Source organism: Lissotriton helveticus, chromosome 12 (genome assembly GCF_964261635.1).
Source record: "Lissotriton helveticus chromosome 12, aLisHel1.1, whole genome shotgun sequence".
Classification (NCBI taxonomy): Eukaryota; Metazoa; Chordata; class Amphibia; order Caudata; family Salamandridae; genus Lissotriton; species Lissotriton helveticus.
Genome location: NC_136073.1, coordinates 919,701,981 through 919,717,490, shown reverse-complemented (window position 1 = coordinate 919,717,490; position 15,510 = coordinate 919,701,981). Strand labels below are relative to the sequence as shown.

The 15,510-nt window shown below is 48.0% G+C and overlaps 1 protein-coding gene across 4 annotated transcripts in view; it reads right to left on the bottom strand.

The window, feature by feature from the left end:
- LOC144798280 (uncharacterized) overlaps positions 1–15,510 on the bottom strand; it is a 2,046,403-nt gene that overhangs the window by 1,856,258 nt on the left and 174,635 nt on the right. The gene's annotated exons all lie outside the window — the stretch shown is intronic.

Genomic DNA, 15,510 nt, shown 5'->3' with positions numbered 1-15,510 from the left:
GGATGCAGAAACATTGTTGAGCCCGATCAAGGTTCACGCTTTGTGCTGCCCTCAAAGGCTACCAATCCTGATGACGGCATTCGTGGAAGCTTCACCACTACGATTGAGGGGTAGTGAAGTTCAAGATGAAAGCAGCATCGAACAGGTACGACCTTCTGTCAGCAATGCGAATCAGAATGTCAATGGAGACAATCATGCGCACGAATGCATGGTTACACCTTTTTCCGAGTTAGTGGAACTTTCCCAGGAAGCTGTTGACAGTTTTTTCGAAAGCCTAAATGATATGATGTTCTCACCAGAGCAGAAATAGAGACTTTTGAGCAAGCTCGCACACGGCGTTCCCTGAATTCGGCCTTCAACTTTAAAAATAAAGTCACATGAACAATTTTACCTCCAGTTCACGGACAGCAATTTTTCAGCAGCCCCAAAATATTTTTGCATATTTTTCGGGACACTATCTTCTGCTTAAAGTAAGAACTATTCTTAGAGAACTAAGGTTTCTAAATTTTAGATAGCTTATAGACATTAGCTGCCCGCTGGTATGTTAATAAATATTTTATTCTGTGATGGAATGGTCTAGAACTTTTTTTCTGTATTAAGAGCCATTTCATGTGTAAATTCTCATATACCAAATAGCAATAATGTATACAAATGCGTGATTACTTTGGCATTATTCTACAGCTTGAGTGCATACAATACATATGATTGCAATTTTTCCGTATATTTGAAAAATTTCAAAATGCATTTATGTATTTTGGGGTGGTAAGGTATACACTATACTCTATAGTATGTTTTACTATGCATAGATTAGTAAATATGTCCATAGTTAGCGTGGAGTGGGTGTGATGTATTCCTATAGGTTCTGAATCGATCCCCCTATTCCTGACCCTATTCTGGTTAAACAAACCAACAAGTTAACTAGCAGTCAGCCCATGAGGCAGAAAATCCCCATGATGCAGATACCGTTATCTGACGCAGTCACACTACGGCACAGGAACGTGTTATCTGATTAGGTCATAACGCTTGCGATCTAATTAGACAAGCGATATTCCTCCAGCCCCTGATAAGGCATACGGAGTTCTCATAACAAATCAAACCTATGACAACCTGGGCAAAACCCTGCGGCCATTGTTTTGATTTCACCGAGAACTTCAGCAAAAGAATGTGCTAACGACCAAGTCGTATGACATCCTTATTGACGTATCTATGTCCATCCTTACGTCAATCTCGGCACCTTAAAGGTATAAATATTACCGATATTGCCCTATGCAAACACACGCGGTGGTGACGAGACGGAGCAGCCATACTTGCCGAAGCGAAGAGCAGAGCAGACCCCGCTGGCGCAGCCCCGCCTTCCTGACGCGCTGAGAACGAGAAGCTGCTTTCTCCTGCCGAGAAATCCAGCACCGGCGCTTCCGGGTAGCCCTCGCAGGCAGCCTGGAATATCGAGACCAGAGAGAGAAATACCATCCCTCATCCATCCTAGATTCCAGGTACAGAACTGAATAACCCCTCGCAGAGAATTCTTTAGTTATTCACTTGGCAAAAACAAACTTAACTTAAACTGTAACTTTCTATTCCCGCCCACGTATTAGGCTTAGGTCAGGTACACGGGGTAGGCGTATTTAGAAACACCAGTTGAGTACGTTTAGTCAAATGTATATGTGTATGTAATATATTTTATTCATTTTAAAACATCTTATGGCTTAGAAACCATATCAATGTTTTTACAGTATTATTTCATACTATTGCTTTTAATGTATGCACTTTACTTAGCTATAAGTATTGCAATAATATCGATCCATTTCTCTTGTATGAGAAAAGAGACTGATCAATAAATAACACCTTTTTATTGAATACGCCCGTCTCTTCCTTTTCTCTACAATCTGATGAGACTAAGAATGCACGTACTGACTGAGTAAAATAAATTGCCTTTTGTTCACACGACTCTCGAGATACACTCTTGATTAGGGGAGAGCAAAGTTGTCATGTTCTATGGTTGTCAGAAACTAAACCCCTTCTTGTCTAATCAGGGAAGTTAATTCCTTCCTGAACATTCGAGAAAGTTTCTAGTGAACTCTGAGCTAGCTGGCAAACCCAAAATAAGTCTAATATCGACAGTAGTAGACCTAGTTAACGTCTGGTCTAGGCCTTTACTATTGAAGGTATTATTCCAATGCGCAGAGCCTATTGGGATAATAGGAACTACACTACAGTTCCTGCAACTCCTTCTCCTGTAGCTGTAAAGCTTCCGTCGCGCGCAGCCTTTCGCTGCACCTTCTCCACCAAGGCTTCCTCACGCTTCATTCGTTCGCGCACCTCTTTCTCCCACATACGCACACAATCAAACATATCCTGTCTAGACCTACGCTGAAACAAACATTGCTCTACATATTGAACCTTTCGCAAATCGAATGACCCATGTAGTGGCCATTGTAATTCACGATCGGCTTTGGTATACTTGTGCCATAATGAACTATACATTATAGGCTGAAGGCCAAATTTTACATACATATCTCGATTTGGGGTCCTGTTGGACTTGGGCCTTAGGGCAGGTTCACCCCTAGACTTTTTGCTTGAAATGGTGACCTGGCAATGGTGATTTTTGGGATTCTGCGCACTTTCACTGTGTCCCAGTGGAAAGTGCGTGCGCACTCTGAGTGCATGTGGTGAGATAGGCCTGCCCTCCCATAGGAATGCATGGGGAATGGATGTGTCCCTGGTAGTTCCTGATGCGTGGGGAGTGCAGGCTCGAGTTTAGTATGTGTGAACTCGTGAGAGTGAATGCTGCGAGATGGTGCATGCGGCATGTATGTGTCTAGAAGGGAAGTGCTACTTCTGGACATTGAGATATGTGTGCAGTGAGGGTGCTGGAGCGTGATTGGCTGGAGCTGGCTGGCATGCCAGGCTCCAGGAAGTCTGGATGGGTCTGCCCGGTGGTGAGTGGGAGATCAGCATGAGTGATGTGTGGGAGGAGTGTACCTGTGTCCTGGATGGGCTGGGTTTTCCCCACACAATGCTGGCTCCGCCCCCCTGTGGTGTGTCTAATGACCCAAGCCCTGCCAGTGAATAGAGAGGGTGGTTGAGGTAAACAGAGTACTCAAGAACCAGCTGCGACTGGTTCCGCCCCCACCCTGCCTTCAGACAAAGGAATGTACTGTATAAAAATGGGGCTGTGTCCCCACAGAATGTGTTCTTTCCTGATCCTACTTGAGGGGGCTGCAGCTGCTGGGGCCAGGAGGAACCGCCACTTGGACTGCCTCCCTGCCTGGAGGGCCAGTGAGCTGGCCCCTGGCCCAGCCTTGCCCCCCCCCTGCATGCCTAGGACGACTTTTGCTGGACTTGTGGCATCCAAGCGCCTGGAAGTGCTTTGTTTCTACCTTAAGCGCTGGGAGCGCTTGATTTCCCCTGTAGAGCTGAGGGAGCGCTTTGTTGGGCATTTAGCGAAGGAAGCGCTGCATTTGTACGCCCCTAGCGCTTGGAAGCGCTTTATGGTGTGCTAGCGCTTGGGAGCGCTCTGGGTGCTTTTGCCGGTGCCCACCCGGCATCTTTGGCCTGCGTGCTGTGTTGCTGGCCGAGCGAGAGCCCACCTCGCCTTATATTTAAATGAGAGGGTTCACCGCCGCAGCCCGGAGTGTTGTGAAAACGTTGCCGGGCCGCTGCCAAGTGCGACCCGGAAGTGCCCGCCTCCCTGCGAGGTGCCGGGCTGCAATTGGCTGCCCGGCCGGAAGCCAGGCAACCCGTGGGCGGGACTGCGGGACAGCCAGGAGCAGCCTGCTTTTCATGCCCGGGGCTCCCAAGTGAGGAGAGAGCCCCGGACTCCTGAAACAGCCAGGGAGGAAGAATCCTGCAGCCGGCGTCTGCTGCGAGGCTCCCTGAGTGAAGGGAGAGCCCCGCAGCCAGCAAAGACGACCCGCCCCAGCAGCTGAATATCCGGAGGAGCCCCCTCCCTGCCACAGGAGCCCGGTGAGTGGAGCTGCCCGGGAGGAGCGGGAGAGAGGCCGAAGCCCCGTGGTAATTGTTGAAGAGTGTGGGCATTCCTGGGTAACCCAGTCCCCCGAGCGGGGCTCCCACATTGCGGCTGCATCCAAGTGATGGAGAGTCGGGGCACACCTGGAGCAACCAGGAAAGCCCACTGAAAGTTAAAGTTGCCTTCACAGGGACCCACAAGCCAGGGATCGCAAAGCGACCTCGAGTGGAATCACAAAATACTAGCCCACAGAACACTCGTGGAGTGTATGCCAGTAATCTTCGGTGGAATCACTGCTGGGGTCTGGACTAAAAGTAGCCCAAAGCACAGCTTCAGGGGTCGCTGGAAAGCGGATGCTTCTGCAAATGTACACGGTGCCCAGGGGGTTGGGTTGCACGGTCCCCATGAAAGATACAGGTCTCAGGTTTGCTGAGCACACTAGTTGACCTCTGGAGCTTTAGAGTTGCAAACTGGTCAGATGCGTCTTTGGTGCCTGCTTAGCAGGGGAGTGACTCCTTTACTCCAAGAGAGATTATTCAGTCATCTAGTGCAGTGTAAATCGTCGAAGTACTTGGTTTCTGTAGCAGAGTTTCGTCCAGGTAAATATGAAGTCGTGTAGTCAGGGGTTCCTACTTTATACCCAAGGAAGGGGTGTGACACACTCTGGGGACTCACCTATGGGAGGGTCAGGACAGAGGGGTAGCTACACCCATGTCCTTTGTCCAGTTTCACGCCAGATCAGGAGCAAATGGCTCCTGCAACCTATTTGAGCTGGACTATGCACAGGGTCACCAAATGTGCCCCCCAGTGCAGACATCAAAGCACTCTCAGAGTGCAACCACCAAGCCCCAATACACTAAAGACTATCTGGAAGGTGGTTACACCTACCTGTGACAGGAAACCTATTGTCCAGCTCCCACTGCCAGAGTTTCATCCAGCTGCAGGGGGGCAGACTTGTGTCTGTGGCTGGCAGCATCCATCTTGTGATGCCAGGGTTCTGTAAAGCTGGTACTGGAAGTCCCGATGTAGTCATATTTCTCCCTCTAGGAGGATGGAATCATACCTCCCACACCAGTTACTGGTGTGGAGGTATGATTCCAAGGTGTTTGATACCAAACACAACAGGTTTCTGTGCAGCGGTTTTAAAGATAGCATTTACGGCGAGGTTATAATGCACTTAAGAGTATATGGTATGGCTGCATCATAGAACAACCCCAGAGAATAGATTCCGAAGGCTGCAGAGGGGCTCTGCTCATGCATGGGCACCCTCTCACATAAAACCCAGCACCCTTCCTTCAGGATCGATAAGGCCTGCCATAGGGGTAACTGATAGGTTTACATGTGCAGTGTTAAAGTAGATATAGTGAACCTATATCGAAGTAAGGGGTGCATGCACCACCTTACACAGGTTGCAGTAGCAGACCTGCGGTGTCAATTTGAGTGGCCTCTCAGGGGTGGTATAATACATGCTGCAGCCCCTGGGAGGCCTCTGGGGTACCTATGCCCTGGATACATAATATACCATATACTAGGGACGTATAAGGGTCCCCCAGAATTCAATCTGGAATGTACCCAAAGTACATGCAATCAATTGAGAAGAGAAAGCAGCTAGCCTGGGGTCCTGAATAGCAGGATCCCAGTCACATTAAGTCGAAAACAGTGAAACTTCAGCAAAAAAAGTGGGGTAACTGTAAGAAGTAGATCCTACTCTCCTGCACCCCATGTCAGGAAATCTGGGATACTGAAATAGATAGGTACGTGTGGATAGAAGGGGCAAAGCCTAATTGTATGGAAACCTACACTGTATTCCTTGTGTTTCAGAGGCAGAGGAGCGTTCCCACTGAGCACAAATGAGAATTTTAGAACAAGACTGCACGTACCACACATGCAATGGGGCACCTCTGCGCTGATGGAGATCTACTGGCAATGTGGGGAGTTTGCCTATGTTCAGCTTGTCCCTAGATGACAGGGCCTCGGCACCCACATAACCATACAAACGCTGACTCTGGTCATCCCTGGAGCAGAACTGTCTGAGTTGTTCAATCATCTGCTACAGGAGAAAACAACTCTATTGCACTAGCCTCACATTGCGTCCACGCCAGGTCGCGATCCACCTGCGCTTAATATCAAATGCCAAGATTTCTGCCCCATGACTTGGCCCAGATTTATGCCTCCAAGATGTATAAATTACTTTATGATGCTTCATGAAATGCATAAAATGACAGCTGAAACCAATGTGCTTTGAGACAGACCTGATTCTGCCTCCTGTGCTCCTGGCCGCTGCGTTTAATGAAACCAGCTTTTCCTGTTTGCCAAACGCCTCTTGTTTTCAGTTTTTAATGTAAATTCACATTCGAGCAACACCTCTATGCGGTATAAAGCTCCTGAGGACGAATGTCGATTGTGCCAATGATGTAGCCACATGTCTGTCTTAGAGTGGCACGCCCCATTGCTGGGGCAGCCGTGCGCTTTATATGTGCGCATAACATAATATAGAGCTAGTATTTGGTGGAGAATGCTGGGTCCGTCTCCTACGAACAGGTGCTCTGGGTGGCTGGGAAGCCCTACCCAAGGGGTTGCTTAATGAGCGATTCAGTGGCATATAAGAGCCGCTGTGAGGTGCAACGCTGCCAGTTGACGGACCTCACTCGTCGCCTCTCGGGCGTATACCGCATCGCTGACTCCGCCCTTCTTAAGGAGTTGCTTAGGGCCAAGTATGATCTGAACTGCCATTACACCACGCAAGCAGAGTCTGTGCATTTTTGCTTGCGGCATTAACTAGAGTGGGGGGGAAAGCTGGACTGCTGTTGGACAACAGCTGCATCAGGCGCAGTCGCACACTATAATATAAGCCTTGATGTGCTCTTTACCAATCCACAAAAGAAATGGCAGATGTTTGCTAGTTTTTATGAGGCCCTCTACTCCTCCTCAGTGCCCGATCATGCTGCCGCAGAGTAGGCGTTCATGACGGGCCTTACCCCCCCAGCCCTGCCGTGAGACCAGATTCAGTTTCTCGGTGCTGACATCAGTGATGAGGAAATTGCACAAGCCATTGATGGAACGGCCACTATGAAGACCCAGGAAAATGACACCTCCAGATTGAATTCTATAAAATCACTAAACCTCTGATAGTGTAGTTGCTGGGAAAACTGTTCAGGGAGATTGCCACTCCCACAGCTCCTCTCCCGGAATTCAACAGGACACGTATCTCCTTGATTCCCAAACCAGGCCACGACCCACTTCAATGTCTGATAACCCTCATCAAAAGGAAGGACAAGAATCCAATCTGAGACTATGTTGAGAAAATATCCCATAGGGTTAATGCAGATTGCGATAATAAAATAAAACGAACATATTAGGTAAGATAATTACAATACTAGAAGAAAGACTATGAGTAAGATCGCTGTCTTTTCACACTACCACTCGCACATAAATTCAAGAACCCGGAAGGAATACTGTTTCCGGGTCCGTGAGTGGCAGAGTCAGAACTAGTTGATTTACGGAGGAACCACAGGTAGCCGGAAGAATCAACGCCGACAAAACCGTAACGTATTTTATACTGTTATACTCTAACTGAAACTTGAACTGTTCTCACAGCAGGCCCCGCTGACCCACTCGGATCCCGATGAGGTTTGAATAGAACCGCTCGAAGGTATGTGGCATGAGCGGACAAGTAATAGAGTCCCGCATGGAATGACTGTACCGAAGTGTGTCTGAAGGAGAACCACCCTTGTAGGTCCATGAAATACGCCTTCTGAACTTAAACCTCTCGGTCAGAATGTACATTAACGAGCCTGAATGAGTGTAGAAATATCGGTACAGTATGAATATGAAACCGTATACTGCCCTTAAAAATACAACCCCCCGTGAAGGTCAATGAAATACGCCTTCCTGATTTTGAGCGTCTTTGTCTGAATGTATATTATCGAGCATGACTGAGTGAGTTTTACCGCATTAGAAGGTACATGAAATTCGCCTTCTGATGTTCAAATCCCACAGGCTTGAAAATATGTTTTTGTGACAATTCCATCTGAGGGTAAATGAAATGCGCCTTCAGTTACTTGAGTGTTTTCTGATAAAAAACGAAAACGTGAATTATCCATATAAGCCTACCTACATAGACATCATGTAATCTTTACCAACACAAATTGCATGATAGGAGTAACCACGCCGCCACCAGAGATGGCAATAAACGTGGGCATGCCTTGTTTGCTAACTATGAGTGAGTTGACCCTGTCCAAGAAAAGGTGGAGATGAGTTAGAAGTATCATTTCATTGCTACACAAAGGGGCATATTATCAAGGGGCTTTATCTCCGCTTTTTTGGCTTTAAAAGCCAAGAAAGCGGGGACAAAATTATCTCCCTATTACCAAGCTGTCGCTTACACCAGTTAGCGACAGCTAATAGGAGATAGTGACCATCTTGGGCCCCGCTTTGCATGTCAGTGATATTTATCACTAATGACATGTAAAGTGGGCGTGCCAAGATGTTAGCGACTAAAAACAGTCGCTAACATCGCTATCTCCTATTACCAACTTTTGGAGATATTCGTGCAAAGCGCGAATATCTCCAAAAGCTAACACTTGCCCAGGAGCAGTTCTTAGGCATGTTATCCAATGGGAGGTGGATAACATGGCTAAGAGTATTTGCTCGATAATGCATGAATATCGCTGACTTTTCAGCGATATTCATGCATTGCGGCCGTTTTTTATCGCATTTGTGATAAACCTTGCTAATAGCAAGGTTTATCTGCGATAAAAATCGCCGATTTGCGGCGATATTTTTTTGTCTCTAAACAAGTTAGAGACAAAAATTATCTCTATTGGTTGGTAATATTCCCCAATATGTTTTATATGTTCATGGTATAAATGTACCAAACTGTAAGTCCTGTTTAAACCTGTAGAACCCCTCCCTTTGTCTAGTTTGTTAAAGGAATTATGGGGCATATTACCAACCAATAGAGATAATTTTTGTCTCTAACTTGTTATGTGTCGCTGTCTAACTGCCCGTCCCCGCCTTTCCGAAGGAATGAGCCCCCCGTCCACTTAGTATCGGGGGGGGGGGGGGGGGGAATCAGGAGGGTGCCTCACTTTGGAATGCAACCAGGACCAGCTCCGCAACACACTGCGGCGGTGGGGACATGTGGGCAGAGGAGTTGGTCTTGGTGCCGTCGAACTTGCAGGAATTGCAGGAGAAGGGTCCATGGGTCCGGGGTCAAGAGCTAGGAGGGTGGAGGCGTCATAAGTAATGCGGGAAGGCTGGATATTGCGAAGACCAGGGGGTCTGGCGCTGGGCGCGGTCCAGGCGCGGACGGGCGTAGACGGGCTTACCTTTGGCGCACCTTCGGCGCGACCGCTGAGCGTGGACGCTGCGCGCATGGGCTTCTGTCATATATGGATTGTGGGGAGGGGGAGGGGCGAGGGCGGCTCAGCTGGGAGGAGGGGCGGGCTCACGAGGACGCTGACCGAGCACAACAACAACAACCAAGATGGCAGCGGAGGGGAGGGCAGAGAACAGCGCCGGGGGTTATCGCGCTATGAAAGTAAAAGTAAATGTGGAAGGTTCAGCGCAAGTAAAGCGGAGCAGCGAGCAGGGCAGCACAAGGCAAATAAGCTTCTGGCAAATAAAATTACAAATGCAGCACAACGATACCAGGTCTCGGCAGTGAGACTGGGTAGCGACCACTCAGCACGGCAGTGAAGAGGGGATCACAGCGCTTCCAGGTATGAGAGCGCTGTATATAGTCAGTGGGAGGGCGGCTCAGCTGGGAGGAGGGGCGGGCTCACGAGGACGCTGACCGAGCACAACAACAACAACCAAGATGGCAGCGGAGGGGAGGGCAGAGAACAGCGCCGGGGGTTATCGCGCTATGAAAGTAAAAGTAAATGTGGAAGGTTCAGCGCAAGTAAAGCGGAGCAGCGAGCAGGGCAGCACAAGGCAAATAAGCTTCTGGCAAATAAAATTACAAATGCAGCACAACGATACCAGGTCTCGGCAGTGAGACTGGGGAGCGACCACTCAGCACGGCAGTGAAGAGGGGATCACTGTGACTCCACATCGGCAGGTGACTCCTGTCTTCACTGCAGTCTGCAGCCAGTGACTGTGACTCCACATCGGCAGGTGGCTCCTGTCTTCACTGCAGTCTGCAGCCAGTGACTTTGACTCCACATCAGCAGGTGACTCCTGTCTTCACTGCAGTCTGCAGCCAGTCACTGTGACTCCACATCGGCAGGTGACTCCTGTCTTCACTGCAGTCTGCAGCCAGTGACTGTGACTCCACATCGGCAGGTGACTCCTGTCTTCACTGCAGTCTGCAGCCAGTCACTGACTCCACATCGGCAGGTGACTCCTGTCTTCACTGCAGTCTGCAGCCAGTGACTGTGATTCCACATCGGCAGGTGACTCCTGTCTTCACTGCAGTCTGCAGCCAGTGACTGATTCCACATCGGCAGGTGACTCCTGTCTTCACTGCAGTCTGCAGCCAGTGACTGTGACTCCACATCGGCAGGTGACTCCTGTCTTCACTTCAGTCTGCAGCCAGTGACTGTGACTCCACATCGGCAGGTGACTCCTGTCTTCACTGCAGTCTGCAGCCAGTGACTGTGACTCCACATCGGCAGGTGGCTCCTGTCTTCACTGCAGTCTGCAGCCAGTGACTGTGACTCCACATCGGCAGGTGACTCCTGTCTTCACTGCAGTCTGCAGCCAGTGACTGTGACTCCACATCGGCAGGTGACTCCTGTCTTCTCTGCAGTCTGCAGCCAGTGACTGTGACTCCACATACGGTTCAGCTGCAGTGGCAGAGAAGAGCCTCATCTCTATCCCTGTGCCAGCCGGTGCCCTCCACATCGGCAGGTGACTCCTGTCTTCACTGCAGTCTGCAGCCAGTCACTGTGACTCCACATCGGCAGGTGACTCCTGTCTTCACTGCAGTCTGCAGCCAGTGTCTGTGACTCCACATTGGCAGGTGACTCCTGTCTTCACTGCAGTCTGCAGCCAGTGACTCCTGTCTTCACTGCAGTCTGCAGCCAGTGACTGTGACTCCACATAGTCCAAAGCAGCAGCACAGTTAGAGTTGATGAAACAAAGATAACACTGGAGATCGATGGAAAGGGGTCAGAGTGTTCCTCTTCTGGCAGTTTTGACTCCTCGTGAAGTAGCACAGAGGGTTAATGTGCCTGCTGCAAAGAACGTGTACCAGCCTATCACAGAACTGCATTTTATGTGGCTCGCTCAGTGGGTTACTGCTTTTGTCACAGAGATCCCTTTGTTACTTGTGGTTTAGCCACACCTTGTGCTGCTGACTTGAGGGGGTCGGAGGGTGCTGTGTATTTAGAAATAATACGTTAAAAGCTCATGCAATAGCGTTCCTTAGAGTATCTCATTTCACAAATGGATGTAATATCTGAAACAAGTCTGTTTCCGGGGACTTTAATGCATGATTTTGATCGCGAGAAAAGTGTCACTCATGGTCATTGTATGTCACTCATAATTACACTGAAATTATAAAAGTGTCACACATAACATAAGCAATCTAGAACCTTGGCAGCTATGGCTGCCCCCTGCACAGAAAGAGCCCCACCCTGTGGGTGAGGCTTGGCCGCTCCGAGACAGCAGAGAAGGGAAGAGCACAGATATGAAACCATCACATTCACATCCATGCTGTGAAAGTCACAGGGGTTCCCTGCTGTGCACAGGGTGCAGACAGCAAAGGGGTGAATCCCAGTAGGGGGGCTGAGACACCCCACAGGCAGCAGCAGGTAGGCAAGCGTCCCCCACGCACGAAGCTTCACAGCAGAGCGAGCAAAGGATGCAAAACACTGCCCCAGCGAGTACCATGGGCACATGCTGCTGCGGGGGCATCTCTGACTTTAATAACCCCGCCAGCTGCGGCAATGCAAGCTCCCCTCACACCACAGGCGAGGGCGGGATACCAGGAGCTCAGCCCAATGACTCCCTTTGGTGGGCTCGGGGAGGTGAAGTGACATGCCCGGAATCACAGGATGTGTGAGCGACACTCCCGGGACTCGAACCCGGCTCCTCCTGGTCCCAGTTCGAGCGCCCCAGCCGTTAGGCCACCTCCTCTCCCCTCTTCTGCCACCAGCTTCACTTTTACAGGGGAAATAAAGTTCTGTCAGTCTTGGAAAAAAAACCCGGTTGCCTCAGGTGTGAGCGGTTACTCTTCAGGTGTTTAAAGGGCGGCTACCCAGAGCCTTCCCTGTGGGCAAATTTTGACAGCCAGTCGCATATACTGTACGACCGAAAACTGCTGCCCAAGAGGGTGCTGCAGCTGTGGACACTGATGACGGACTGAGCCACATAGTGCTGCTGCAACAGGGAATACCCATGCAGCGCTAGAAGCAAATACTGACTCTTGTGTGTTTGATGAAGGGTTAACTCGAAGCGGATCAGAAGAACCTGAAACAAAACAGACAAAGATGAAACCTGACTTTTGAGCCCTGAGGATGGACTTTTAGAAACATCCCACTTCCTTAAATGCCAGCCAAAGATGCAGAAGAAAGAGGTGTGCGGAGCAACAATCAGACTGTGGGCCTCCCTGAATGAGCGGATATCCCAAGCTCTGAGCTGCTTCGGAAGAGTGAGGGAGCACAACAGTGTAACTGATGTTCTTGTTGAAATAATGAATCCAGGTGGTTCTGAAAGTAATTAATTTCTTAATGCAGCACAGCAACCATAGCACGACTGACCAGCAAGAAGGGCCAGCGTAACGGAACTCTTCTACCTGGCAGCAGCCTCAGGGCTCCAGATCGAATTAGAACACACATTAACACACTGTAAAATGCACTCTGAGGTAATGCAACAACGAAGAGATACAAATAACAAGCATTGTTAAGCGCAAAATATAACATATCTCCTTTTTTTCAAACAAACAAACCAAAATAAAAAACTATACGATTATCTGACGAATTCAGACAGTCTTCTAGGAAATCGTCTACTACGATCTGAATCTTTAACCCTAGAAGCAACAGTGTTTTCGGAACTATAATGTGCTTCAGAGTGTGAGCTTGACATACATTCTGGATTTAACCTATGACCAGAATCACCAATTCTAATCAAGGAATACTCTGGTGAATCATTATCAACATTTACAACATTTGATCCAAAAGGAAGTTTGGCAACACGCTTAACATTCACAACTTTCCATCACCTGTGATGACAATATTATCAAAAACTTCACCAATCTTCATGGCCTTACTAAATCTTTCTGAGCATTTACTAGTGAAACCTGGTTTCCTAATTTTAACCCAATCACCCACTTTGAGATCATGGGATTTTGTCTTCCACTTGTTGTTTTGACTTGTTTGGATTCCACCCTTTGTGTAACATCATTTGTCTTTTTATCAGAAAAATCATTTATCATACACTTTTCTTTGAACCACCAAGAGCAAACCTTGGAAGCAGGATCTCTTCCTTTTAAAGGGTGAAAAGGACTAATCTCAGTAATGGTATGTGACGTGATGCGACATAACCACAACCTCTCTTATTAATTTTTTCCAATCACCTCCAAACCACCTCAGAAACATAACCCTTTAAAACTCTGTTAAAGCACTCAACAAGACCATTCTCATGTGGTTCATATAAAGAGGTTGTCACATATGGCATTTAAGAACATTTTCCATCTCTAAAGTAAGATGCACCCCATTATCTGGACTAAGAAGTGCAGGACAACCCTCTATGGCAAAAACTTTTTTTTAAATTCCATAACAATGTTAGTAGTAGAATATTACACAAATGTCACTTCTGGCCACTTAGGGCCAGATGTAGGTAGAACTTATTTACCGATTTTTAATTACCGAATTTTACCGATTCGGTGATTAAGAATCGGTATATAAGAAGGGGGGGTATGTAGGAACATCCAGATGTTCCATTTACCGAATCGGTAAATATCTGTATTTACGGTAAATACCGACCGGTAATGCTCAATTCATTCCTATGGGCTTTGAAGCCCATAGGAATGAATGGGGCATTACCGGTCGGTATTTACCGAATCGGTAAATACCGATTTTGACAAGGGTGCAGGGGGTTTCACTTTGACACCCTCTAGCACCCCCAAAAAAGGTTCGGGGGCCATGTGGCAGGCATACCTGCCCTAAGGGCAGGTCTGCCTGTCATATGGCACAGGTGTGCATGCACACATGTATATAACAAATCTTTATTCGGTTTATCACAAGGAAAACCATAAAAGAGACAAACAGCAATACAATTGATAAAAAAGTAAAAGTTATACAGTGATTTTTTTTTTCTTTTAAAAAGGTTCGTAGAAAAGACAGTATACAATGAATTATAAGCAGGCATATTAAAATAGTAGTGCAATTCAATGTTGTTATTTCTTCAGAAAAAATGTTTTAAAGATTTTTTCTATGGTTCATGATGCATTTTAAAAAGTTTAGAGCTGCATAACACACTTCTTCAGACTCTAGCAATTGCAGTCGATAGAATGCTGGTCGACACTGTCTGAGACCCCACCGCCTGAATATGGGGAGAAGCCAACATTTTCTGTGCGGATGGTAGAATTTACAGAACATGATCACATGTATGTTGGACAGTACAGATTTCCCGTCACAGGGACATGGGGGCAACGTTAGTTCCCAGCCTTTATTCGTTGGAAAAACAACCAATCTAAAAAAGGTATCCAGTCTAAGTCTGGTCGTGCACACCGGAATCGGTATTTTACCATCAAATATATTTGATGGTAAAATACAGATTCGGTAAGGGTTGTGGGACTCAGAAGAGTCCCACCTACATATCAAATTTATCGAATAGGTAAAAATACCGATTCGGTATTTTACAGATTCGGTAAATTTACCGATCGGTAAATTTACCGAATCTGTAAAATATGTGGCCCTACATACCATTTCGTAAATACTGGTCGGTAACGGCCGAAAATACCGTTACCGACCGACCTACATCCGGCCCTTGGTATGGTAATCCACAAGCACCAATGCATATTGTGACCCATGTGGTCACAAAGGAAGGGACCAGAAATGTCAAAATCCATTTTTTTCCACGGTTCATCAGGTCACTTAGAAATTTTTAAAGGAGGTACATTTAGTTTCAACAGTCCTACCAAGTCCTGAGTTGAACGGACACATGGGGTCCTGGTGTCACCATTTCCACCCGGAGGTCCCCTCACACCTAGAATTGCTAAACTGTTAAACTATGGCAACAGAGACATCATCGTATGAAAATGTGTGAGGCCTCAGCCTTCCACCCAACATCCAAGGGTCTCCCTCCTCACTGCCAGCAGTGCCGGCAGGGAGTGGGTGCAAGGCCTGACTGGCCCCATGACCCTCCACGGCAGAGCAGCGTCGGGGAGGAGAGCAGCTCATCTGCGCCTAGTCCTCCCAACTCCCTCCCGGCCTCTCGGTGATGCTGGCTGTCACTTTCTTTAGAATGCAGGCACAACATTTTGAAACAAACATTATGAGGGCGAGCCACCCAGACTCCTGGAACCACAACCACCCGGGGGTCCCAGGAACCGGAGTTCTAATTATCTGAGCACGGGTCCGTTCGACCAC